Source organism: Rattus norvegicus, chromosome X (assembly GCF_021556685.1).
Source record: "Rattus norvegicus strain SHRSP/BbbUtx chromosome X, alternate assembly SHRSP_T2T, whole genome shotgun sequence".
NCBI lineage: Eukaryota > Metazoa > Chordata > Mammalia > Rodentia > Muridae > Rattus > Rattus norvegicus.
In genome coordinates, this window is record NC_141554.1 from 72,452,354 (window position 1) to 72,478,969 (window position 26,616).

Below are 26,616 nucleotides of genomic sequence, written 5' to 3' on the forward strand. Positions count from 1 at the left end.
CTCCTGTTCATCTATGTTCCCAGGTGCTTGGCACTAGGCTTCGCCTCATTATTGACCAAACAAGCGACCCAATATGTCAATTAGAATTCTAGTCTCCCATTTTATAGCCATAAGGCAAGGCTCAGAAGGTAAATATAGCTACCCAGCATCACAAGAGCCCCGGCAGCACACAGTGGGATGTTGTTTGTGAGACCCAAGTCCATTTTTCTTTCTGCTGAACCCTGCACTCCTGCCTAACTTTATTTGTGTGTGTGTGTGTGTGTGTGTGTGTGTGTGTGTGTGTGCGCGCGCGCGCGCGCGCTTTTCTAATCCACTCTGGCCTGGTGAGGAAGGCTGTCATGTCCAGTGGTCAGCCCATTAGGCAAAATTGGAGAAGGATGTAGAAGACATGCATTCATGTTATTTCTGGCTTCACCTAGATCCCAATTATTCTGGGTAAGCCTGCTGCTTCTTGGTAGCCCTGTCTCTGAAGAACATACACATAAAGACTTGGGAGTGACAGGATATGGAGACAGAAATGGAATGGGGTAGAACAACTGCTCAGAATATCAAGGAAAGGCTTGGCTACTCATCAAAGTTACTCCAAAGTTGAAGGGGTCTCTTCTAAGTCCTTCTAAACTAATGGCTGCCATCTTCTTGTCTCATAGACAATTACTCACTATCCTTTAGGTTATGTCCTTTCAGAGACTTCAAGCCAAGAAAGTCCCCGTATTCCAATGTGGGGAGCTTGCCACCAACTATTCCAAGGGAAATATATTAGAAGTACCCAAATCCAGGAGCTCTGGAGTCAGCTTCAAGCAACAGTTACTGGGTACCACTGATGCACACCATTTACCTAACCTATGCTCCAGCTTCCCCGTGTAAAACGAGAGCTATTAATGCCCATCTTGCAGCCTACTCAGTAACAGAACCGGTCGATGACATTAATCTGCATGTGAGGGCACCATGCCCATGTGCTTCCTCATTCACAAGCCTCCCAGGCTAGCGTCTTAGTCTTTGGGTTTCCAGATTGAGAATCTGCACCTCAAAGTGGAGCCGTTACACACACACACACACACACACACACACACACACACACACACACACACACCACAGTCTCTGGAGATCTTCATGGTTCCTGCCCTAGTGGGGAGCCATGATGGCCCGAGCAGTGACTCTTTCCAATTCTCCGGTGCCACATTCTTTCCCAGTGGCCTTCTGTGGCTTGGCTGGCCCAGCTGCTCTCCAGCAGTATGGATGCCACCTCTCTCTCTCTCTCTCTCTCTCTCTCTCTCTCTCTCTCTCTCTCTCTCTCTGTCCAAGCTCCTGGGATTCCTTTTCAGACAGGTTCCCCGGAGAGCCATCCACCCAGGCCTCCAGTGTTCAGAAGCCATGTCAATCCAGCCAGCCCGAAATTTACATTTGCATTTCCAAAGGCCGATTTACATCAGAATTATTCCTGTCTGGCCAGGCTGGGGGACTCCACACATATTTGGGGGAGGCTTTTTGGACAACTAGGGGGATTGGCAATCACATTCCCCTGGGCCTCATTCCCGTAGCCAGGGTTTTTTTTTTTTCTTCCTGTCTCGGTTTCTTACAGCGGCCACATGACCTCATCACCGCCCTTTGCTCTTGTTCCTTTAGCAGGTAGGTTTAGCTGCACTACCCTTTAACCTGGCAGACTCACAACCACGGCAGCGGCTTACAGGCTGCTATCCCAAAGTCCCACTCCTAGCTCCAGCCAAGTGGAATATAACGAATGTAAATTTATGTGTCAATTTAGGAAACATTAAAAATAACAGCCCAGGTTGCAAGGCCGTAAGCAACGTCACATGCTGCTGGCGGAAGTATAACTTGGCAATCTGGAAATGCCAAAGCCTTTAAAAGCAGATACACACTTTGACCCATTAATTACCTTTGCAGGACTCTATGCTAAAAAAAAAAATTATGTGTAGCCAGGGTCTGGGGTGCATGCCTGTAATCTCAGTTACTCAGGGACTGTGGGAGGAGGTTTGCAAGTTCAAGGCCTGCCTGCACTACTGAGTGAGTTCCAGGTTACCCTGGGCAACGTAGTGAGAGGCAGTCTTAAGATGAAAGGAGAGAGTAAAAAGAAGACTGGGGACATACTTGTATGTAAAGTAAAGCACTTAACCCCTGGGTTAAATCTTTCGTGCAACAAAAGAGGAACAAGTTTGAATTAAAATATATCTAAAGATATTCATTTAAAAGTCATAAGCTAAAATTTCATCATCAGTAAGCTCAATATATAAAATCACCTTGCCAGTGTGGTAGCACAAAGCAGCAGAATAGTTGGGACCTAGGTCAAGCTAGAGATATTGTGAGGCTGAGGCAGGAGGCTCTTGAATTCAAGGCCAGCCTGGGATACTCTGTCCCACACAAAAATTAGATAAAATAATCTACAACCGGTGAGAATTTTTGAAGGCCATATAATGATATGGAAAATGCTCATGGAATAATGTTCAAATATGGAGGTGGAATCATATATGTAGCATGACCCTGATTACGTTTTTACAAACTGTAAATATTCAAATAGAAAAACTAGAAAGAAACTAGCCGTCTAATTCTAGGTTGGATTACAATAGACTATAATAGTAAAAACTAATGCTTGCCTAGCACTTAGGGTGGGATACTTATTTTTTCATCATTTTGTATGTCCATATGCTCGTGCGTATATATGTATTTAATCCTTAAAACTATGCTACAGGGTTACTGCCCCATTTTCCTCGCTGTACTAAGGTACAGCTCGGTGACAGGACTTCCGCCTTTGTACTTACTATCTGCCAGTTTCTCCTTGATCTGTAACCTCTATTAACAGAACAAAAACCACACAGAGGAAACCCTTGGTCAAGAGAACCGAAGTCTGAAGTGGCTGGCGGTACTTGCCTATGATCCCCAAATCTGCAATCAGGAAGTTGAGGAAGGAGGACCTCACTCAAATCCCAGACCATGTGGGCTAACTAGTGAACCGCCCCACCCCTGCCCCCCAGTGTCAATTAACACAAGAAAGGCAGGGAGAGGAAAGGAAGAAAGAAGGGAGAGAGAAGGGGGAAGAGAAAAGGAAGGAAGGAAAAAAGAGAGTCGGGAAGGCAAGAGAATAAATAAATAAAATAAATAATTAAGTAAATCAATCAAGGTGCTGGGCTGACTGGTTCATAATCTCCCTGATCTGATTTGACGGTACCTCAGGTCCTGGCTTTTGGTATCTTCTCAAGTTTCCAAGAAGATGCAAGTCCACTGTGTCTAGCTATGGAGCACTGTTCAGGACCTGCCCTGCCCCTGCTACTGGCTTGCCATGGGTGTGCCACACTTCATGCTCCCTTTGGGACACACCCCTCCACTGTCTATACCGTCAGTCACAAAGGGTGCCAGTGTGCTGGCTTTGTTCCTCACTGATCCCAGGGAGATGGCAGCAGGGATGTGATAGGACAGTCACCACGAATCCATTCTAATGCTATCACAAAGATTCGGCTCCTTTTCTCTAGCCACAGGTTCCATCCACAAAGAGGTGGAAAATACTCAGGAAAAAAAAAAAGACTTGCCTCTGTACTGAACATGCACATTGTCCCTGACAGTATGGTCTAAACAATAGTCTTACAACTGCTTACTAGGGTTCACACTGTGTTTGGATATTATGAGTAATATCAGGATGTTGTAAAACTACGTGGGTCTTATATGCAAATGCTACACCATTTTACAGGAAAGAATGGAATATGTCCAGGCTTTAGTACCCACAGGAGGTCCTAAAGGACAACTGTGCTTTTTTTTTTCACTCTAACCCACTTGCAGCCACATACTGCGGAGGGAGAGAGAACTGAACTCCTGGCATTGACCCAAAGCTGGAGGGACTACTACTAGATCTTTTCCTCATCCAGCCTAGCTCAGCCTCCTGCTGCTCCACTGTGTCCAGTGCTGATCGCCTACATGTCTGTGTGATCAGCTACCAGTGTTCAGGAGTCTCACGCAGAATGAACAGCAGCCTCGAAGTAGGAATGCATGGCTGCTGCCCCACCCCTTCCTCCCACACCCGGTTCATGCCACACCCTCCCCATATTGGGTCACTGTTTCCAAATCCTTGTTCTAAAGAGAGACCTGTGAGAAGATGGTCAGAATAAACACAGAAGGGACAAGGTATCAGGAATGCTAGATGTCCTGGAGGCCAGAACATAAACATCATATGACATTTGAGATAACTGTGCTTGCCAGCCCTTTAAGGAAGAAGAGCAACATGAAGAGTGAGGAAGCAAGGAAGAGGCCTGGGGTCTAGTCCTGGATTATCTTCTAGCTGGGTGTGTGTGTGTAACCTAGGTGTCGTTTCTGTTTCCGTCCACAGAAAGGAGCGACACCACGACGTTCTTCTCAAAGCAGTTTATTCAGGAACCTTTCCTTCTGCACGCAAGCAGCATTCTCTCTTTTCTTCCCTTCCTCTTCCTCTCAGCCCCCGAGCACACTCCCTTATATCCTCCCTCAACTCCGCCTCCTCCATCCAGACTGTGTAATCTCAGTTCATAGGTCCACGTCACATGGTGCGCCTGCGCAGCTCTCACAATGGATGGTGGCTACTTTCAGGTGTGTGAGGAAGTCAGGTGCTAGTCATGAGACTTAACTGCAGTCCCGGGCGCCATCTTGGGACTGCCGCCACACCCGCTCCCCACATCCTTTGTGACTGTATAGCTCAGAATGGCTCCCTACACTTAGGCAGGTTTTTCCTTTCTCTGGGCACCAGAATCTTTCTCTGCAAACAGAAATACTGGGACCAATCTCATGGCAGTACTGAAGTTGCTCCCCAAGTAGCATTTTGTATTTGGAAGCTAGTGAGCCAGTTATGATGCTGGGACTCCATGTACTCTATCTAGATCCTGTGCAAACTTAAGGCTTGTATGCCCACCAACAACTTGGCAAACACCATGACAAGCCTCCTTTCATCAAAGGGCCTGATGTACCAAGGGACTTGTCAGTTCAGAAAGCTGATTAACTCCATAGATCCCTTTCTTGACAGGTGCAGCCTGGGAGCCCCTATTGTATGAGGAAGGTCTAACCTCTCCCCAAGCTTTCATTCGGGGCGTGAGGCACCATTTTCATACATACCTTCTCAGACGTGGGGCTCACTCCCCTTCCAAGCAACCAGTCCTACTTCTACAGAGCTTTGACTTTTCTCCAGACTCTGCAGCATCCAGACCCCTGAGTGCTTCCCCGAGGCTCCCTAGCCAGGAGCTTGAAAACATCCTGTGACCGGAGGCGCTAAGGCTCTAGGCTTCCTGGACAAGAGCTATTGACTTGCCTCTCCTCAACACCATCTCAGCCACGTTTCTACTGCTGCTCCCGGGGTTGGTTGCTGGATTTTTCTTCCTCATAAAGTTGTCCTGCAAACTATTCTGGAGTCAGTGTGTGGCCAGGCCCTGACCACTGGCTGCTCTGTTTGGTCTCCCTGTGGGTTGAGATCTCTGACCCTTTGGAGTCACAGATCAGATATCCTACATATCAGATATTACAATTCATAACAGCAGCAAAATTACAGTTGTGAAATAGCAACAACATACCTTTATGGTTGGGGGGGCCACCACAACGTAAGGAGCTGTATTAAAGGGTCGCAGCACTAGGAAGGTCAAGAACCACTGCTCTAGAGGGTCACATTTTTCAAAACATTCCCCCTCCCATCCTCCATCCTTATCATCTGCCCAGCATGCAAGAATGTCTCAACCGGAGCTCTGGAGTCAGAGGAAGAACAAGTCTCAGTGGCAATAATTCTGATGGGAACCACTTCATAAGGTGGGAAAGGTGGGGCTGCAGTGCAGTAGCTCCCTTCTTCCTCAGACTCTCTTCTTAGGGCTGTGGCCCTCACTGCTGACTTACTGGGCATGTTTGAGGTTTTGGGGTTTTTTTTTTTTTTGAGGACACTCATCCACAGATTAAGTTTAATGCTAAAGTTCATACCGGTGACAAACAGTGAATTTCAGCCCAAGCCAACTTCCCAGCTCAATATGTCCACTGCAAAATACTGCCTCTGGTCCTAGGAAGGAAGACGATACCTTGCCACAGAGAAAGCAACTTGCCTTAAGGTTCCTGAAAGGCCACCAATGTCGTTGTTCTAAGAGACAAAAGGAGCAAAAATGGCAAACTCTTAAAAAGCTGCGTTGCGGGTAACCATCCCTTCACTACCAACACCCAGCCTTCCTGTGCATTCAACACCCTGGCTGCAGAGAGCAGCTGGGCCTGCCTTCTGGGGCCTGCTGAGAAACAACTGGACATGCGAGTTTGGAATAAACAAGAGGGCCCCTCTGGCTTCTCTGAGAGAAGCAAATGGCTTGAGGATTCAGGTAGGCAAGGGAAGCCCATGAAAGGAAAAATTTGTTCAGCTTCTATCAGGAGAAACAGATACTTCTTGGGTGGCCCAGGGAGGCATTTGGTGGCCTGGGCTAAGGGTAGGAACAGGGTGGAATAGAAGAGAAAGAGGGCCACACCAAGCTGAAGCAGGGCTTGCCTGAGGTCTCTGGGGCATTGGGTTGTGTGGGATTTGGGTGGCAGTGCCTGTCTAGGCTGCCCTTCCCCTAGTCAGCCTCAGCCTCCCTCAGCGCCTACTCAGAGCCAGGCCAGAGCCTAATACAGCCGTGGGGGAGGCATTCCTGTGTCTTCCTATGTTGCCATGGTAGCTAGGGGCTGAGAAGAGGAGCCAGGGAGAAGTGGCCTGAAGATGTTCCCGAAGAAAGGCACTTTCAGGGTCCTTAGGTGAATAATCCGAATGGATGATGCCCACAGCTGGCAGCTCGCTCCTCAGCCCAGCCAAGGTCAAGCTCAAGGACGCATGTGTGGGAGGGAAGGCATACAAGGGTATCTGTTAGTCTCTGTGTGATTGTGGGTACACAAAACCCTGGGGTCACATGTGTGTATAGAATATAGAGAAAAGTGTCTATGTATACACTCATAAGGGTACACACACAGAGGCCCAGTGAAAAAGGGTGTGTGTGTGTGTGTGTGTGTGTGTGTGTGTGTGTGTGTATCTTTGTATATGTTTCTTAAACAGTAGGGAAAAACGAATAAAGACAAACACATCCAACGACTCTGGCTTAAGGAAGAGCTAGCCCAGTGTGGCGGGTGTAGGGAGCTGGCCGACCAGGGGCCTGATTGGAACCAGACTCAGCAAGGAGGGGCTGTAAATGTTTTTTTGCTGCCTGTCCTGAGAAATTTATGTCACACCCACTCCATCATCCTGGCGGGGGCAGCCTCTCCCAGCTGCCTGTGGTTCTGAGCTTCCCAGTGTATCCAGCAGCCTCTGTGGGGGTTCCTGTGCCTCTCTGGGCCAGGTCTGCATAACTGCCATGCCATGAGACCCTGAACCCCTCAAGGATGATCCATGTATGGGTACAAGCAAAGCAGGGAGAGATAACTTGGGCCCCAAATAACAGCCTTCCTTCTAGAAGCACCTGGATGTTATATCATGGTACATTGGAGGCACTAGATGTATAAGAGAAAGGGGAGACAGAATAGGGGCTTGGGTCAAACTTCAGCTAACTAGAAAAGGTCACAATGACCCTAAATAAACCCCAAAATGAACCCATAATGAGAAGGGATTTGTCCAATACAGCCAACAGCCAGACCAAGACGGAAACCTAGATGCTACCCACCCTTTCTGATGTGTCTGTCCCTTTTGCCCCTCTTCTGAGTCTAAGAGCTAAATTAGAGGTACTTCTGCTTCTTCTTTTTTAAAATAAGGGTCTGTATGCTTGCTAGGCAAATACTCTACTACTGAAGTACATACATAGGCTTTGTTTTTAATCTTCTTTTGAGATATGGTCTCAATTAGTTGCCCCTGCTGACCTTGAACCCAGAGTGTGTTCAGGATAATCTTGAATTTGTAGCCCTCTTGCCTCAGCCTTCCACATAGGTGCAATTGCAGACCTGGGCCACCAGGCCTAGTTTACAGTCTTTTTATACTCATAGAAACCTTCCTTAGAAGCCTTCCGGTTTTTTTGTTCTTGGCTTGTGATCCCTCCCTCCCTCCATTTTGTGCTAGGTTTCCTGGTCCTTGTTACCGCCAGGCCTTTGCACATATTGTGTTCTCTGTCTAAAATGATAGTCTTTCTCTTTTCCTGACGTGCGATGCCGTCCTGTATCTTCTTAGTGAAGACCTGTTTCTTGGTGGTGAGTGCTCGTGGCACTGTGAACCTCTCTCAGGGGCATACAGCACTTCTCAGGGCTGCAATTCTACTTCTGCTGCATGCCTTTGTGGTTCATGCTCCGCTCCCCTGACTCCTCAAAGCTTCGAAGGAAAGACGCCATAACTGCTTTTACTCATTGGTTCTTAGTGCTCAGCAAGTAACCACAACAGGGAGAGGGGACACCGGGAGCTAATGTTTGAGACTTGCCATTTGCCAAGTGCTCTGCCAGCTGCTTTACTTAGAATAGCAGACATAATCTTGCCAAACTCGATGAGATATTTACTATGAGAATCCCCATTAAATCAATGAGGAACCTGGGACACAGGGGAAAGAGTGAACTGTATCAAAGGCACACAGTTCGTAGTGTAGGTCTGATTTGAACCTAGGCAGTCTGGCTGCGGAGCCTGCATTTGTAATCTGCATCACTGTAAGCTCAGTAACACATCTAACTGACTACATGTTCTTGTCTGAGCTACCACATCAACCGTCCAGGTTACATGTTGACAGCTTGCCAACCAGTTTCTGCATCCTCTAGACCAGCCTCTTCCCACGCCAACTTATCTCTCAAAGGCTCAGTGTCCTCTGCTATAAAAGAATTCATCTCAGCACCCACTGTAGGGTGCAGAGGGTGCAGTGAATTTGTGGGAGAGTGGAGGAGGTTGGTCACTGCAGAGAGCAAGACAAATATTAGTTTTCGCTGTATCATCTATCAGCGACAATAAATTTACAGTGCGAACAGAACTTCGGCGTAGTTTTTGGCTCCAGAGCCCAGTGGATAAAGAAAGGAACGCTGCCCATTAACATGCTCTCCAGAAGCCCCTCCCCAGGCCTGCCGCCTGCTTCTCACCCCAGCCACACCCAGGGCAGCCTTGGGCAGTTTAGGAATCTCAGGCTCAGTGTGTGTGTGTGTGTGTGTGTGTGTGTGTGTGTGTGTGTGTGTGTGTGTGTGTGTGTGTGTGTGTGTTTGTGTGTGTGTGTGTGTGTGTGTTGGGGGAAGGGGTCAGGATAGAGCCCTGCCTCAGGCTTCCCACCCTCAGGACCCCACCAGCCTTAATGTTTTTGTGCCAGGCCAAGGACAGGGAACACCCCCTAGCCCTCACAGCCCCCCTCAGGCCTCAAGAGCTGTTCCCCTTCCCCTGCTATGGCATCTTGAACAGAGCAGAGTCTATGGCTCTTAGTGGGGGGTGGCTGGGGGTTGGGGGGCACACAGAGAGAGGAGGGTTACAAAAGCTGTGTCTTGCTTTCCCAGTGGCCTCCAGGGGGCCAATGAATGTGCAGAGCCGCAGCGGGGGTTGGGGGGGACACGGCCAGCGTGTTTTCATTTTGCTCTGTTTGTTTTCTGTTTAGATCGACTGCTCAGTTCTGGTTTGGGCCTCTGAAGGCTGATGGGGTTTGGCAGGTAAGGATTTCTGAGGCCACCCATCTCTGCCTTCCACAGGGCTGTGGGCTTGGCTCCTGCAAGCCCTACAGGAGCAGGAGACCAGCGCCTACTATTTGCTCCCCGTCTCTTTCTTCCCCTTTTTTCTCTCTCTTTGTTTTCTTTTTTCTTTCCTTCTCTGTTCCCCTCCCACAGTTCTGCTTGTTGTCCCTCCCTCCCTGCCTTTCTGCCTCTCTTTCCCTGTCTGGCTCTCTTTTTCCAGATTTGTCTGCATTCCAGAATGCCTCCACACCCCTCTTGCATGCAGTAGTGCCTTGTGTGTCTCTTGCCATCAACCTCCAAGGTCTCTCTATGCCTCTCCTTTTTCTTACACAAAAATAGCAAAGGGAATCAAGGTGTGGGCATCAGGAGCTCCGAGTTCATGCCCAGCCTCTGCTGGATTCTGCTGTAACTTGGACAAGTTCTTCCTTCCCATCCGTGGGCCTCAGTTTCTCAGTCTCCATGTGGAAGATTCTACCTTTCTGTTGAAATGTATGGTAGGAAATCTCACTTTTAGTCCTTGCAGGGAGTAAAAGAGAAGTTGGATCTTATTCTTTGAAGGAGTAAGGACCTCACTGTGCAGTGTAGAAGGGGATGGAGGGTGAGGGTGCCATTAGGCAATGGCAACTTTGGGGAAAGGTCAGAGGTGGAGGACTGCCCAGTCTTGTGCTAGGTGTGGTAGCACCTGCCTGTAATTCCAGCACCTAGAGGGCCGTGAGGCAGGAGGAGTACTGTTAAGTTTCAAAACAGCCTGGGCTCCAGGAGACCTTGTGTAAAGAACAAGCAAAACCAACCAACCAACCATTTCTAGAGAAGCCAGAACTGGAGCTGTGGGTCAGAAGGCAGAGGTAGACTTCAGGATTCGAGAATGGAAAACCCAGGATTAGATAATGGAGAACCCAGCCTTGATCTTGGTAGCTCCTAAGCTTTCCACATCACACCAGTGTCTGCCTTCGAGGGTGCTTTTCTGCTCACCATGGCCCATTAACAGCTCTCCCATCAGTGACCTTAAGGTAAATGAGTCAGGGTAGAAAGTAGAATGAGCCTTCCTGGCCTGGTCCCACCACACCTCTAACTTGCTGCATCTCCATCTCTAGTTTCTTTCCTGAAAGAGTCGTCCTCTCAGAGAAGCCTGGGATCTGGCTTCTCTGTCGCCTCTCAAATGCAATCCAGCTCAGAGTCACATGAACTCTGCCTCCTCTTCCTCCTCCTCCTCCTCCTCCTCCTCCTCCTCTTCTTCCTCCTCTCTCCATCCTTTCCTTAGTTGCCCTCCACCATGCTCCTGCTGCCCTAGTCCTGCCACCATCCTTTTCCCTAAGTGCTTGTTCTCTCGTTTCACCATCTCCAGTTCTACATCCACACAGTTGCCCAGGCAACCACCTTTTGGAGACTTCCAGGTTTGGGCTATTACATATAAGATCACTAGAAGGAATTGAATTGCTGGGTCATAGATAAGCATATATGGGTGTCCCTCAGTGTCCTTGAGGGATTTGTTCCAGGATCCCACCGATGCCAAAATGTTCTCATGATGAAGTCCCTCATGGTAAAGGAGCATAGTATTTGTTTGCATGGTACCTTCACACATCCTTCCTTTTACACAACACATGTCATCTCTAGATCCCATGCAATACCTGCCACCATGTGAATGCTGTATGATAGTTATACTGTATGATTTAGGGAATAATAACAGGTTAAAAAACTCTTCCATGTGTTCAAAACAGCTGCAACACACTACCACCACCACCACCACCACCACCACCACCACCACCACCACCACCACAAAATATTTTCCATCCCCATTTGGTTGAATGCAGAAATGAAGAGACAGAACTTGCAGCAAGGATTGTCCCAATGAGCTGTCCCGGTGTGTTTCCCAGCAGCCATGTTTGAGTGATGCAGTTGCTCTCCTCATCACATACACCTGCTCATTCCATTCTTTAATTGTACTCATTGTAGTGGGTTTACCATAGCAACTCGGTATGGCTTTGACTTGCATTTTCCTGTTTGTTGTCATTGGTTTGGGGCAAAGTTTCATTATGTATCCCTGGCTGGCCTGGAATTCACTATGTAGGCCAGGCTGGATTTAAAATTACAGCGATCCGCCTGTCTCTGCCTCCTGAGTGCTGGGATTATTATAAGGTAAGCACCACTGTGACCAAGCCCTTGCCTTTTCCTTTTGATTACGTAGGTGGAGCACTTTTTTGTCTGCTTAGTGGCCACGTCAGTTTCACTTTCTTGTGAAGTATGAAAATCCTTTGCCCATTTTCCTGGTGGATTGATGATACTACTCAGAATTACATTTTGTCAGCTATATCTACTCTTGATATTTGTCCTATCCTATAAGTAGCCTTCTCTCACCTCTCTCCTCTCCCCTCTCTCGTCCTTTGTGACACAGTATCTCACTGTGTACATCAGGCTGGTTTTGAACTCATGACCTTTCTGCATTTGCCACCTGAGTGCTCCATTTATAGGCATCTGCCACCATGCTCGGCTCAAAAACAAACAACCACAAACCCCCTCTTTTAAACAACCTTTTGAGGAGCTGAAGTTCTTCTTTTCTTTCTTTTTAAATAGTTTCCTGATTCTTTGAGAATGCCTTGCAATGTTGATCATATTTAACCCAAGCCCTCTCAGATTCACCACCACCTGCTTACTCCCCCAAATGTCATGTCCTCATTTTTAAAGAACCCATGTACTCCTGAGTGTAGGGCTGTGCACTACCAGCAGCAATACCCTTAAGGAAAACTGATTGTCCCTTCCCTCAAAGCCACACACTGTCTATGGCTCATCAGCTAAGGACGGAGGTTCATGAGCTCCTTTCAGTTATCAAAGTTTTCCTTCATGGACAGATCACTTCTTCCTACTTTGTTTATGAAATCTGAATTTCCTCCGAAGCTTTTTTCTTTCTGTTACTCTAAACTTTGTTTGTAATTAACATATAATTATCATACAAATGTGTGCCACATAATACCCAGTGTCCATATGTATAATGTTCAAACTAGGGCAATGAGTATATCCACTAGCTCAAACATTTATCCTCACCTGGTGGGGAAACACAGCAAATACTCTTGTTTAGCTATTTCGATGTAAGTGATGCTTTCTTATTGGCTATAGTCACCCCACTGTACCATACCATTCCAGAACTTTCTCCCATCAAACTGTAGCTTTGAACCCATTAATTCTCTCCTCCCTTTCCCCTTCTCATTCTCCCGAAAGCTTTTGCTATCGCCTTTTACATTTATCTCTGAACTTTATCAGTAAATTAGTATGATCTAAGATAAGGGTCAACATGGAAACTTTCCCTGCACATGGCTATCTAATTAATCCAGCAACATTATTATTTCAAAGTCCCCAATGCAATATCATTTTTGCCATAAATCAAGAGCCATTAGACTTTCTATGTACATAGTCATCAAATTCCAGTAAAAGCAATTTTATTTCTTCTTTTTCAACCCTTTATTTCTTTGGATTACAAGAAAATAAAATTGTAAAATAAAAACAGTCTCACCATATAGAGGCTTTCAAATTTTCCTCATTAGCTATGTTGTTTGTTGAGAGTTTTAAAAATCACGAATGACTTGAATTTTGTGTAATATTTGAACATATTTTATATAATTTATATAATTATATCATTCTCCCTATATGATTTTGTTCTCTCTCTCTCTCTCTCTCTCTCTCTTTCAAACACACACACACACACACACACACACACACACACACACACAGGAGGGTGGGGAGAGAGGAAGGTGGGTTAAGTTGGTATCGTTGTTTGCAGTGTTGAGGATGGAACCCTGGGCCTTGTGCATGGTAGACCAACATTTTCCCTCTGGGCTACATTCCCAGGCTACATGACCACTGCAGCTCTCATAAAGGAAAACATTTAACTGCACCTGGCTACAGGTTCAGAGGTTTAGTCCATTAGCATCATGACAGGCAGTATGGGGGCATGCAAACTGTTACAGTGCTGGAGAAGGAGCTAAGAGTTCTACATCTGGATAGACAGGCAGGGGAGAGAGAGCGAGAGAGAGAGAGTGAGAGCAAGAGAGAGAGAGAGAGAAAGAGAGAGAGAGAGAGAGAGAGAGAGAGAGAGAGAGAGAGAGAGAGAGAGAGAATATGAGAATGACTTTAGCATTTGAAATGTCACACCTCCAGGGATATATTTCCTCCAACAAGGCCATAGCTACTCCAACAAGGTGACACCTCCTTATAGTGTCACTGACCAAGCATTCAAATCCATGAGCGTATGGAGGCATTCTTACCCAAACCACCACAGTCATGATGTATAAAATTTCCATTCTCATATATTGACAAGATGCGATTGCTAATCTGTTCATTCATGTTTTATTCTGTGGCAATTGGAGAATCCTATGTAATTAATGGCAAGAATTTAAACAGACATTCTCTGTGCCTTTTGCCCAGTTTCTCTCAATAACATTCAGCAAAACTAAAACAGTGTGTGTGTCATAGCAATGACATTGACATTGACTCAATCGAGTTATCAACAGATCAACACCACAAAGACCCTCCTCCTAGCCACTTCTTAACCCCTGGCAGCCACTAATCTACTCCCATTTCTATAACTTCTCCACTTCTCAAGAATGTTGTATAACCCTGTCCTGCTGTATCCAACCATGCAGGGCCAGCTTCTTCATTCAGCAAACTTTCCTTGGCCTCGAGGCAAGCTATTGCATGTAGTAGTTGTTCCTTTTTATTGCTGAGTAGTTTTTTCTTTGGTATGGATGTACCGGAGTTTGTTTAATCAGTCACATCTGAACCGTTTCCAGTTAGGCGCTATAATAAAGGAAGTTGCTGAAGACAAGTACAAAATTTTTTGCATGTGAAAATTAGTATTAAATTCCTTGGGATAAGACTCTAAGAACGCAGTTGCTGGGTCATGTGGTGGTCACATGTTTCATTTTATAAGAAACAGCCAAACTTTTTGCAGACTGACATTTCTGTCTCTATCAGCAGCGTATGAAAGCATCGGTTTCTCTACATTTTGTCTTGTCACTAATTTTTAAATTTTAGTCATTGGCTAGCTATGCAGTGATATCTCATTGTGGTTTTAATTTGCATTAATTTGCATTAATGATGTTGACTAACTTTTCATGTGCTTATTTGCCATCTGTATATCCTCTTTGGTGAAATGTGTCTTCGTGTTCTTTTGCCCATTCTCTAATTGGGTTGTTTGTTTTGTTTTCTCTTGTCTTGTCTTGTTTTCCTGGTGAGTCTTGAGCTCTTTATATATTCTCAATATGAGTCCTAGTCAGATCCATGGTTTGCAAATACTTTCCCAATCTGTACTTTGTCTTTTCATCTGTTTTCTTTGCAGAGTGAGTGTTTAATTTGATGGAGTCTAATTTACCCATTGTCTTCTCTTTCATAGAGAATGTTTCTGATACCGTGGCTAAGAATTCTTTACCAGTGCCTAGGTTGGGAACATTTTTGCCCACATTTCCTTCTATATTATCTAGATTTGTTTTTATACTTACACTTCCGAGTCTTTCTCAGTTAAATTTTGTGTGAGGTTCAGGTTGAGACTTAACCGTCGTGCCAGTGACTGCCCAACTGCTTCAGCCTCATCTGTTCAAAAATTCTGTCCTCCAGCAAGCTTCTGCTGTACCTTTGTCAGTGAGCTGTGGGGCCTACGGGTGTGGATTTCTTCCTGGGTTCACCATTCTTCCTCTGGCTCCCCCTCCCCCAAGTACCACACAGTCTTAATTACAGAAGCTGTGCAATAAGTCTCACAAGCAAGTGTGGTGATTCTTCCCACTGTGTTCTTTTTCAAAATTGTCTAAGTTCTTTGACTTTCCATACACATTTCAGAATACCCTGCCTTTATCTATAAAAGCCATGCTGAAGTTTGGGTAATCGCAACATTAAGCCCGTGTATCATTTCTAGAGGACTGACATCCTCCATATCGTGTTGACTCTCGCAATTCATATGCACCTGAGGATGTCTTCTCGCTTATTCAGTTCTTTGCATTCTTTATCTGGAGTTTGTGATTTTTTTTCCGCATAAAAGCTCTGCGTGTTTTATTATATTGGTTCTTTCATACTTTTTTGTTTGTGGAAAATAGACAGTGTTGCCTTTTAACTTTGATCTTCACGTACTCATTGCTATTATATAAAAATATGATTGCTTTTTCAATATTTATTTTGAATCCTGTGACTTTGCTGAACTTATTCATTCTAAGAAAGTCCTTTTTTTGCGGATTCCTTGAGATTTTCTACACACATAGTCGTGCCTCTGCATGTAAAAAACAATGTGCTTTTTCCTCTCCAGTCCGTGCACTTTGTCTGTTCTTCTCTGTTCTTTGTTTGGTCTATTACATAGACAAGAATTTCTCGGATTCTTTTAAGGAAGAATGTTGGGTGCTTTTTATGTATCTATTGATGAGTCTGTGTGATTTTTTTTTCTTAGCCCACCAATTTGGAGAGTTACGTGGGTTGGTTTCTAAGTATTAAACCAGCCTTGCATTTCCGGAATGAACTCCTTTTTGCTGCGACGAGCAGTTCCCTTTATACACTGTGAACTTTTCCATCTCTTCCCACTGCTCTGTGGTTTTCTGCTTGTATACTGGTTCCATTCAGTGTTGGTGTCATGTCGCTCTCATAAAATGAGTCTCTCCCCCTCCACTTCCACATTCTGGAAAAGATTATGTGGAGGTTTGTGGCAACTGTCCTTTAAACTCTTAGTAACAGTGTCCAGTGAAACCAATTAGGCTTACAGATTCATTTGGGGAAAGGCTTTTATTTCAGATTTCTTTGTTAGTTATTAGCCTATCTAAACTACTTGCTCCACATCTGTCCAGAGCTCTAGATGATGTTTTTATTATTCTTTTCTTTAGATATCCACAGGGTCTGTATTAATGTTCCTTGCTACACTACATTGGTACTTTGTGATTTCTCTCTTTTTACCTTTGTCAGTATTACTAGAAATTAGCCAATTTTATTGATCTTTCCAAAGAACAAACCTCTTTTGTTTTATTGATCTCTCATCTTTGGCATCCTAGAATATACCTCACTTGTTCATGTTGAGTTATTCTTCAACATTTTTTCCGATTCTGTCTCCTAGGGGTTTTGTGTCTATGTATACAAGACAAACTTATCTGAAATTTTCCTTTCTTGACTAGTTTGGGCATCAAGACCTGTCTAGTTATTTGGTTTGCCTCAGGAAAAAAAAATGGCTGAAGAACGTTCCTTCTTTCTCTCTCTGGACACATCTGTGTAATATCAACGTTATAAACACATAGTTTTGTGCACTTAGATACATTTGGGGGGGCAAATAGTTTCATTTCTCTGTACAGAGTTAGGTGGAGCAGGAAAACATATTTTTTTATTTCCTGCCATCTGCCAGACACCATGCAAGGAATTTTACATTCATTATCTCATTGTTTCCTTGTAAAAATATCATTGGAAGAGTATTTGTACATCTTGCCTCTTAGCTCAGAAATTGAGATTCATTGACTTGCCGAAGATCGCACAGATGTGGGAATTAGAGCTACTTTCTGCAGGTGATACAGCTCGGAGTGCAGTTTGTTGCTCGTTGTGCATGCACAAAGCCCTGGGTTCCAGCCTTGGCACTGCGGCAGGGTGGGGGGGGGCTATCTGAGGGGAGTTAAGCTCTTTTATGCATCTCCCTCTGCGTCCCACACAATGCTCCCTGAGATGGTCACCTACTCTCATAATGGATTCCTCCTAGCTGTTCATCAACATAGCATATGTTGGGTTGGTTATTTAGTCAGTTGTTTTTGTTTTCTTCCCACTATAGAGATGAGGGAGCTAAAGTTCAGCGAGGTTGAGGAATTTCTCCAGAGCTAAAACATCAAAGATGAGGCCAAGCTTGTCTCCAGGGTAGGGTTTGCCATTCTTCAGCTGGAAAGAGTGGTTTTTGAGGTAAGGCCAGAATGCTCTCCTCACAGCAATAAATGCATTCTTGTGTGTTACTGACTACTACTACCATGAGTAGCTTGGGGGAAGGGATGTTTTGGGTGGTCAGGACAGCTGCTGACCGCAAGCGCCAGGTGCATCAAAGAATCAAAGATGAAGATACGGCGGAGAACTTGGCTGCTGGGCAGCTGGAGGAAAAGAATCAGGAAGCTGAGCCTAGGGGCTGGGAGACACTGGAGGGTGGTTTTACAAACCCACACACAGGCAAGAAGATGGTTTGGGAGGTTGATGGGGCCCTAATTCCCATCTCTCTGACTTGGAAAAGAGTTTCCTGGTCTGAACAGGAGCAGATTGGATGTCCTTGGCCCCAGCACGACCCAGATCTAAGCTCCTCCTGACTAAGAAATGGAAGTGGAAAAGTTGGTGGAGCTCAGAGGAGAGGTACCCTGAGATCCTCTCCTCCAAACAAGAGGCATAGAGAAACTTACAGATTGTCAGGTCTAGCCACATAAATGCTTAAGAGGAAGCCTGTGAGGATTTTCTCCTGGGTACGCTGTTTCTGCAGCACCTGCTCTATACTGTGGTGTGACTGAGCATGGGCTTTGAGATCTGATCCATACATTGTAGCCCTGTCCCTAGGATCAGATTCTGTGAATGGACCCAACTTCAGTTCCCTCATCTGTACGCTGTCGTGGAAACCATCTCATAGGCTTATGGCTCAGAATAAAGAAATACACTGGCAGGAGTCACTTACGACAGCGGCTGGCATATGAGAAGCACTGGGCAAGTGCTAGTGTTACTTATTTTTGCTGTGGTTGTTAAAAGTAGGCTTTCATTGTAGCCCAAGCAAGCCTCAGACGTGCAGTCTTCCTGCTTTTGCATGCAAGTATTGTGATCTCAGACACACACCACAAGCAGTACAGTCTTAGTTTTAGGATTGGAGGCTCTGCGTGGGATGAAAAGGACAGACACTTAAGAGTCCTCTGCTTAGTTTCCAATGTAGCCCTTAGGCACTGGCTGTGTGACTCTGGGCGGGCCCCCTTTGTGTCTGGGCCTCGATAGCTCCATCTGTGGTACATGTTACATCAAAACTGAACCTCTCTTGCTTTCAGGGCTGTTGGTGGAATTTGACACCGTCACTCAGACATATCGCAGATCACAAATTCCTTGGAGAAAGAGGGGCTATTATTCTTACCACTATTGACATCTACCATGGAATAGAGAAGCATCCTCCTGGCTCCATCAGGACTCGGACCTACTCCTCAATACTTGTTAAGCTAGCTTTCTCCTCTTTCTCCTCAAAGCTAGGCAGTCCCACACCTTCTCTGCTCCTGTCCCAGCCTAGCTTGCTGACTTGACAACCTGAACTGTCCGCACAGCACTAATGGCTGAGAAAGCAACTCTGAAGGATGCTGAAGCAGGGGAAAGATGGCCACCTGCTATAATAGTGCCACTGATGGCTGCCTGGAATACACGATGAAGCTGCCATGCAGATTTCCCTCCACCGGACAGGAGCCACTTGTCTCCAAAGTCTTCCCTCCACTGGACCCCAATCGGGATGTTCACGAGCATGTGATGTTAACTATATTCCTATGTTCTCCATCCCCTCACAGTATAATTTCAGGGAAGGGGAAGTCAGACGTAGGAAGAACCAGGAAGGAGGCTCAGATCACATAGAACAATGTGCATGCTACAGAGCAGAAAGCTGCAAAGCAGACGTGTTGAATGCAGGGTTAGAATCACAGCCCAGCATTCCCAAATGCTAGCTTCTTTCCAAACAGTGTACGTCGGAATTGGTACAGATCTCAGAGTGGTGGACATTTGAATATCCTTCCATTTTGTTAATGAATAACACTGTGTCCCAGAGAGGAAAAGGTCCAAAAGGTGTTCGTGGAAGTGAGAGGCCCAAGACCAAGGCTTCCTTGTGACAGGCTCTTCTCACAACTCCAGATGCAGGAGAAGATATGGGTGAGGGATGCCTGTTAGGCAGCCTCCCAGAACAATAATGGATGCTTTTAGCTCTTACTCAACCAAAGCCCTCGCCTCTCGGCTGCTTTGTAGCCCTGGAGACCCTCTCTTGCTTCAGGTAATGGTGCCTCTTAGGCAGCTGAGCCCTGTGGGGTAGAAAGCATGGTAGGAGTAGAAGTCTGTGTGTCTTTGATCAGCCTTGACCTCTCCAACTGTAAAATGTTACTGTGGAGGCTTGCGACAAAGAGAACACACTGAATCAACATTAGACTTAAGTGGCGAGCTGGGAAAACTCCCAAAGGCAGATGCTGCCTCAAACCCACAGCATCAGGACCTCTGGAGTCAGGTCCCAGGCTTAGAGTGGGGAACAGGCTCTGATTAATCCACAAGGAGGTTTTAAGGAGCAGTAGGGCCAGGAAACGCTCTAAGGGCTTTTCTGCTTTCCTGGGGCCCCATTTGTGTCAGACACTCAGGGTGTCTTGGATTGCAGGGAGGAGGGAGGCCCTGACAACTCCCCTCCCACAGCTGCCACACTGAGCATGCCAGCTAAACTATAGGTCATTTTCCCAGGGTTAGAAAATTACTTTGGGGTTTCCGGCATTGTCTGAATTCCTACTGGGACACTGCTCCTGTGGTAGGAGTCTGCCTGTCCACACCCCTCTGCCTTCCCCTCCCCTCTCTCTGACACCCCCAACTAACTGCCCTCTGGGATGGCTGACTCCTTTTGCCAGAGTAACAATGCAGGGTGTGGGATGAGCACAAACCACAAACCGTTCCACTGTGCTAAGCCTCAGTTTTCTCAGTGATGAGCGTATAGCAATAGTTCACAGCTCATAGGACTGTGGTGAAGATGGCTGAGCTAAGGACATGTATTTAAGGTTGGGTCTTCCCTCTTCAGTTAAACCTATGGAAATATACCCACAGAAGGCCCAAAGGAACACTCAAAAATGCAGGGGTAGCACCATACCCCTAGGCCTTAAACTGAACTCCAGAGCCAGCCTGGTACTCATCTCCCTCAGGGGAAGTGTGGATCAACTGACTTGTTCTCAACTGAAACAGCATGGTAAGTCAGCCCGCCCCATTTGCATACCGAGCCCTGAAAAATTTGCCATTTATACCTGGAGCTTCCTAATCTATGGGATAGGTTCATTCCCACATGCTTGGGCCACCTCCATAGAAACCCCAAGGAAAGGATTATAATCCCAGTATCCCCAAAGTGACCAGGATAGAGCACAGAAAGCTCCTCAAATCACTCAATGAGAGGGTGGTACCGGGGTTCAGACCCAGTGATAGCTCTGTGGTGAAAGTGTTGCTCTATTTATCGGGGCTTGAACCTTCTCACTGTATATCCAATTGGTGCATCCAATCATCCACCCACCTCAAATGCCCATTGGAGATGCTTGTGGGACCAGGAAAGCCAGGTGCTGGCTGGACACACATGCACCCATCGTTACACTGGGAAGCTGGCAAGCTTAAAACAGCTACAAACACACAGAGACACAGACACAGACACAGACACACACACACACACACATTCACACACACAATGTGTGAAATTGTGTGCAATTTGCATAGGATGGGGGGGGCATTTACCATTTCTTTTAACATCTTTCTCAGCAAACATTAGCTTTTCACCCTCTTTCCATGGTGGCTGGTGTCATGGGTCTGCTTTAAACAGGCCAGATTTGTCAAAGATTGCATCCAGTTTCCCAACCCCGGTAGGACTTTCTCTTCTCTTTTTATTTCCCAGGATCATGTATGTTTTCAGCAAACCTCTGTTGAGCATCCGCTATCTGAAAACACTGCGGAAGGTGCTTCACAGACATGAAGTAAATAGACCCTCTCCTGTGAATCCAGCACTGCACTGATTGGAGGCAGCAGCAACAAAAACTGCTGTTAAGTGCTCTGAGGGGACAGAGGGAAGCAGGGGAAAAAAGGCTCAGGGGAGGCTCTGAATTTAAGGTCACACTGCGATGGTGACACTTGAATTAGCTCTGGAAGGACGGGCAGAACTGGCCCATGAAGCTCACTGAGAGAATGCTCAAGGCAGAAAACAGTACCTGCACAAACGTCTACTTGCTTGCACAGTGACAATGTTGGAGGAACTGAAGAGGTCGTGACTGGGCAGTGGCACAAAGGGGAAAGAAGAATGTGATACTCGGGCAGACCACAGAGGTATGGGAACCAATGGTAGGGACCCTCTGAGCTTGGATCCCTCAGGCATCACAGACGGGCTGTGGTTTGGAGAGCAACGTGGTGGTGGTCAGAAGGAGTAGTGTGGGGATGAGGTCTGAAGACAGAGGTGAGAAATTTGTTGGCAGATGGGATACGGGGTACAGTATGAAACCCACACTGCTCCCCTGTTGTTGCCCCTTTGATTCACATACTCATGCTGGGACCTTAGCAACAGGATACTCACAGGGACCTTTGTTCTTGCCCTGTTCCCCATAATCTAGCCTCTTGTGAAATATGTGAGATGGGTCACGGCACATTCATGCTTCAGACTCTCCAGTGGCTTCCTGTGCTAAGAGAAAAGGAAGCACATGACCTGGCTTTTATCAGGCCTGCGGATTTTCCCTACATCCCCACCTCGGCTCTGCTCCCGGTGACTAAGCTGTCCTCGGGGCTCGGTATGCCTGCCCACCCCGGGACCTTTGTATTTGCTGTGCTCCCATCCTGGAGTGTTCTCTCTTAATTCCGTCTCCTTGGCAGCTTCTTGTTCCTTGGGTCACAGCTGAGATGTGCCTCCTTAGAGTCTGCCCTGTGCTCCCATCCCATCTAAATTAGATTTGCCATTCTGAGTTGTCTGTGTTGTTTTGGTTTTCTGCCTATATAACACAGTCCGTAGACTCCATGTTGATTTCTGTGACTTTTGTCTCCTTCACTCAGTTCCCTGAGGGGAAAGGCTGAGACCACACAGAATTGGCCACCCCGACATTACAGTGCCCAAACCCCAGACTGATGGCACTCAGCAGCAGCGTGTGTGGTGGCGTGTTAAATCATTTATAGGTCTGTGGGATGTGTGCAGAAAACCTAAGAAACCCATATTGCTATTGTACGGATGGAGAAACTGAGGCACTGAGAAGTCGTGAGGTTTGCAAATGGTAGAGGCAAGATTTAAACCCATGCTCATATGCCACCACTTGGAGTGGGGAGAGGGGAAGGGGGAGAGGAGAGGGAAAGGGAGGGGGGGTGACTGATTTAGCTATTTTCTTCATTGTTGGAACAAAACACCTGACAAAGGCAGCTTAAGAAAAGAAGGGCTTATTTTAGCTCACAATTTGAATATTCAGTCTATGGTGGTTGGAAAGGCACAGCAGCAGGAGCAAGAGGCAGCTGGTCATGTTGCATCCACAGTCGAGCATCAAAAGGAATGGGCGCTGGCACTCTGCTTGCTTCCTCTTTTTATTCAGACTGCAACCCCAGCCCATGGGATGAGGGCCAAAGCAGTAAAGGTTGGGCTGTTACTCCTCAGTCAAACTTCTATGGAAATATGCTCACAAACATGTTCTGGAGGTGTGTCTCCTAGGTGAATGCAAATCCAGTCCAGTTGACAATGAAGATTAACCATCAGAGGCATCCTAGGTATACTTTGAATGAAGGAAAGATCAAAATGTTCAATAAAAAGGCTCAATTTCCAGTTCTTTGGGCATAAAATTTGTATTTTTTTGCGGTCACAGGTTGCCATACTGGAGCATCCCATGTTGGTTTTATTGTGAGGTTGTGGAAGGAGCATGAACTTTGGAGCCAAGCATGTTGACACTCAAAGCTGTGACTCGGTCACTTCAGACCGTTGAACTCTTCTGTATTCACCTGTAAAATAGGATGTTCAAGTTGCTGTGATAAGTCACCTATTTCTCCTCCAATATTATTAATTGTTATTCCATAATTAATCATAATTGATGCTTTCATGACTTATTATACCATTCAGCCTGCCTGCCTGTCCATCTACCCATCAGTCCATCTACTCATACGTCCATTTATACAACTGCCTACTCATGTATTCTCTTTTCCCTGCATGCATGCGCACACGCACACACACACACACACACACACACACACACACACACACATATTCTCTATCCTTCTAACCACTGACTTGTTCTCCATGTATTTAGCCAATTGTATGTACTAATGAAGTCCTCTTCTGTATTCTTTGGCCAGTGATATACACCATGTAATTCAGGAGTGTAGAAAGTCTATTTTCTGATGCTATAACTGAGTACCCTAAGATAAGTGGTTTTAATTTCTTTAAAGGGCTTATTTAACTCATTATTGTAAGGGTAGAGAACATCAAGACTGAGCAGCCACATCTGGCAGGGGCCACATGCCGCTGCATGTATGATGCAAAAGTGGAAGGGGGGACACATAGGGGCAGACACTGGAGGAGCCTGCTCTGTACCTCCATGGAAAAGGATCCAATTTCACCAAGAAGAAAATGACATTAAGCCCGTTTAAGTGGACTCACTTCCCAATACATTGTATTAGCAGTCAGATTGCAACATGCATTTTGGCAGGACAAACTACCCCCTCCCAACCGGCCCAGACCAGGTGGCAATCAGGTTGACACTCGAGGTGCTCTGAGAGTTGAAGAAGCTGGTTGATGATGTGCACTGAGTGGGAGCAAGCAGGTTACATTGTACACCTTCTCAGTCCCAACACCCTGCCACCGAGGCAGGTCAGGCTACAAGCACATGCTGTGTGCTGCCTTGCTTCCAAGCCAGGAACACTGCTTGAGCATGCTGGAACTCTCGTCCCCAAGCCACAGAGCACGCAAGCAGTGTTACAACAAGATCATAGTTGTTGCATAGAGTAATCCCTGGTGTCTTCTGGGCTGAAAGAAACAGAATTGGGAGCTACTAGAGAGGCCGAAGAGAAGGCTTTGGCACTGAGAGAGATCACTGGCAGCTGAGCCGGGGCAACAGCACCCAAGCTGCAGACAGGAGCAACTGGCCTGTTCTTTTGTGGTGTCATCCAATAGCTGTGGAGGTGAGGGACAAGTGAGGAGCTGACTGAAAGGTGTCAAACACTATTTACCCTAGGCCCTCAGACAGGAGACAGGGAAGTGGGTGTGAGCCCCAGTGGTCTTGACTGTCACAACATACATTAGTGGTGCTTGCCTCAATCATCAACAAATGGTTCTTCCTTCGGAAATGCACTCCAGACTCTTTAGCAGCCAAAAATGGATCCCATGACAAAGGATTGTCTGGAGCCAATGGGAAACTCACCCATTTACTTAGCACACACTGCCAGGACTTCCTCTGTGTCCAAGTTAGGTTAGGCTAGCCTATTGCACATTCACAGACAAGAAAGTGGGAGAGAGAACCATTGCTCCCAAACTCAAGTCTGTGTCCCAAGAGGCCCAACTGAGAATATGTCATCAATTCCCTGCCTGAAGACTTCATACAGGATGCTCTTTGAGGTGGGCTTTGAAATATAAATAAGAGTTCATTACGCCGCTAAGAGATTAAGTACACCCCAGATATAAAGAGTAGTGTAAGCAGAGACCTGGAAGAATGGGAGAGAATGGCAAGTAGTTTACTGGGACAGAAGAGATCATCCAGAAATGGAAGAGAGCTATGTATGGGAGCTGGAAGCTAGGGAAGCGCAGACTCTGATAACCCACTAGTGAACTTTGACGACAATGAGCTATTGAAACCACCTTAGAGAACACATGGGCAGCTACCATGAGTGTGTGAGATGCTCAGAACTTTTGGTCCAGCATCTTCATGTATCGATATTGTTGCCCTGGAGAAACAGTAGCCCGTGACTGAGCACAGGGAGTAGGTCATTTTTATAACACGAAGGCGATATGCAACGCTATGAATATCTACCGATAGGGGAGCTACATAAGATTGTGTTCCAAGCCTGCTACAGAATATCATGAGACATTCACAGTGAACAGTCTCTCTCCTGAAGGATGAACATGAGCAAATAGCATTTGACGCTGCCACAACAAGGGCTAGCTCACACACATTTTCTGGTTGGTTTCCCATGCTGTTCCCTAACTAAAGGAGTCAGGGCTTCTGGAGGGCTGAATTGGGGATGGGCAACAAAAAGCTGAGATGAGCCTGGAGCATCTTGTGGTGCCAGAGAATAAGGACTCAGTCACAGAGAATGGAGTCTGAGAGGGACACAGAGCCAAGCTGAAGGAGGTCCTGCTAGCTAAGGCAGGAGCAACTAGAGCAGAAAATAATGATAGTACTGGATTCGTAGGGATTTATTTTTATTTCAGCCCAGTTTTAGATGTGTTTTAAAAAAGGTGCAAAGATACAGAAAGTCTTCATGTACCCTGCACCTACTTTTGCCTGTTGCTAACAAGTCACAGTAGTGTGGCAATTTGTTCTAATTAAGGAATCAGTACTAATACAGTTTTGATACACTGTTAACCAAAGCCATCTTCAGGTTTTCTTAAGAGCTGCCATATTTTTTTTTCTTCTTTGTTTGTTTGTTTTGCATTTCTGGAGGTGAAGCCCAGAGCTAGGCAAGTGGCCTCAGCTCAGTTCCACCCTTGGCTCTTAGAGATGTCATGAATGACTTTGACCTGTTCCGGCCTACTCCCAGGACACCACATTCCGTGTAGCTGGTATGTCTCCCTAGGCTTCCTATGGTTGAGAGGGTCATCCAGGATCTCCTTGCTCTTTGTGACTTTGACAGTTTTGAATAATACGCTTGACTACTTGGTTGGGATCTGGAAACCCACCATGTTCTCATGATTAAAGTGGTGAGTGGGTTTGGGGAAGAACAGCACGAGTGGATGCACGTCAGTGGGAGGCGTGCTCACTCGGCTGGTGCTGTAGGCCTTGATGCCCTGGCTGAGCTAGCGTTTGATGTGCTTCTCCAAACTGCTTGCTCCCATTTTACACACTGTTCTCTTCAGAAGGAAGTTCAGGGGGAGAGCCATGATGTCCCACCTCCTCAAAGGTGCTAGAGGGTTTTCAGGCCTGTTGGTTCATAATGTTATAAATGATTGTATAGCTACACAGACGGGGAAGACGACAAACATCCCCTCACAGTTAATCGAAACAAAGAAAGGGATGCACATGATGACACGTGTCTGAATCCCAGCAACACTGGAGAGGCTGAGACAGAAAGATCGAGATTTCCATGCTAGCATAGACAACACAGAGACAGGAAAGGGGTGCTAAGAAATCATAGTAGCGTGTGGTAATCATCAGATGAGTG

The 26,616-nt window shown here is 46.2% G+C and overlaps 1 long non-coding RNA gene across 1 annotated transcript; it reads left to right on the forward strand.

Annotated features, from left to right (window-relative positions):
• The first annotated feature begins 9,077 nt into the window (after nt 1-9,077).
• On the forward strand, nt 9,078-23,075 carry LOC147998254 (uncharacterized). The gene is made up of 4 exons (XR_015646577.1): nt 9,078-9,552; nt 18,576-19,549; nt 20,330-20,494; nt 21,182-23,075. It is a non-coding gene; the product is annotated as an uncharacterized LOC147998254 (long non-coding RNA).
• Nucleotides 23,076-26,616: the final 3,541 nt, after the last annotated feature.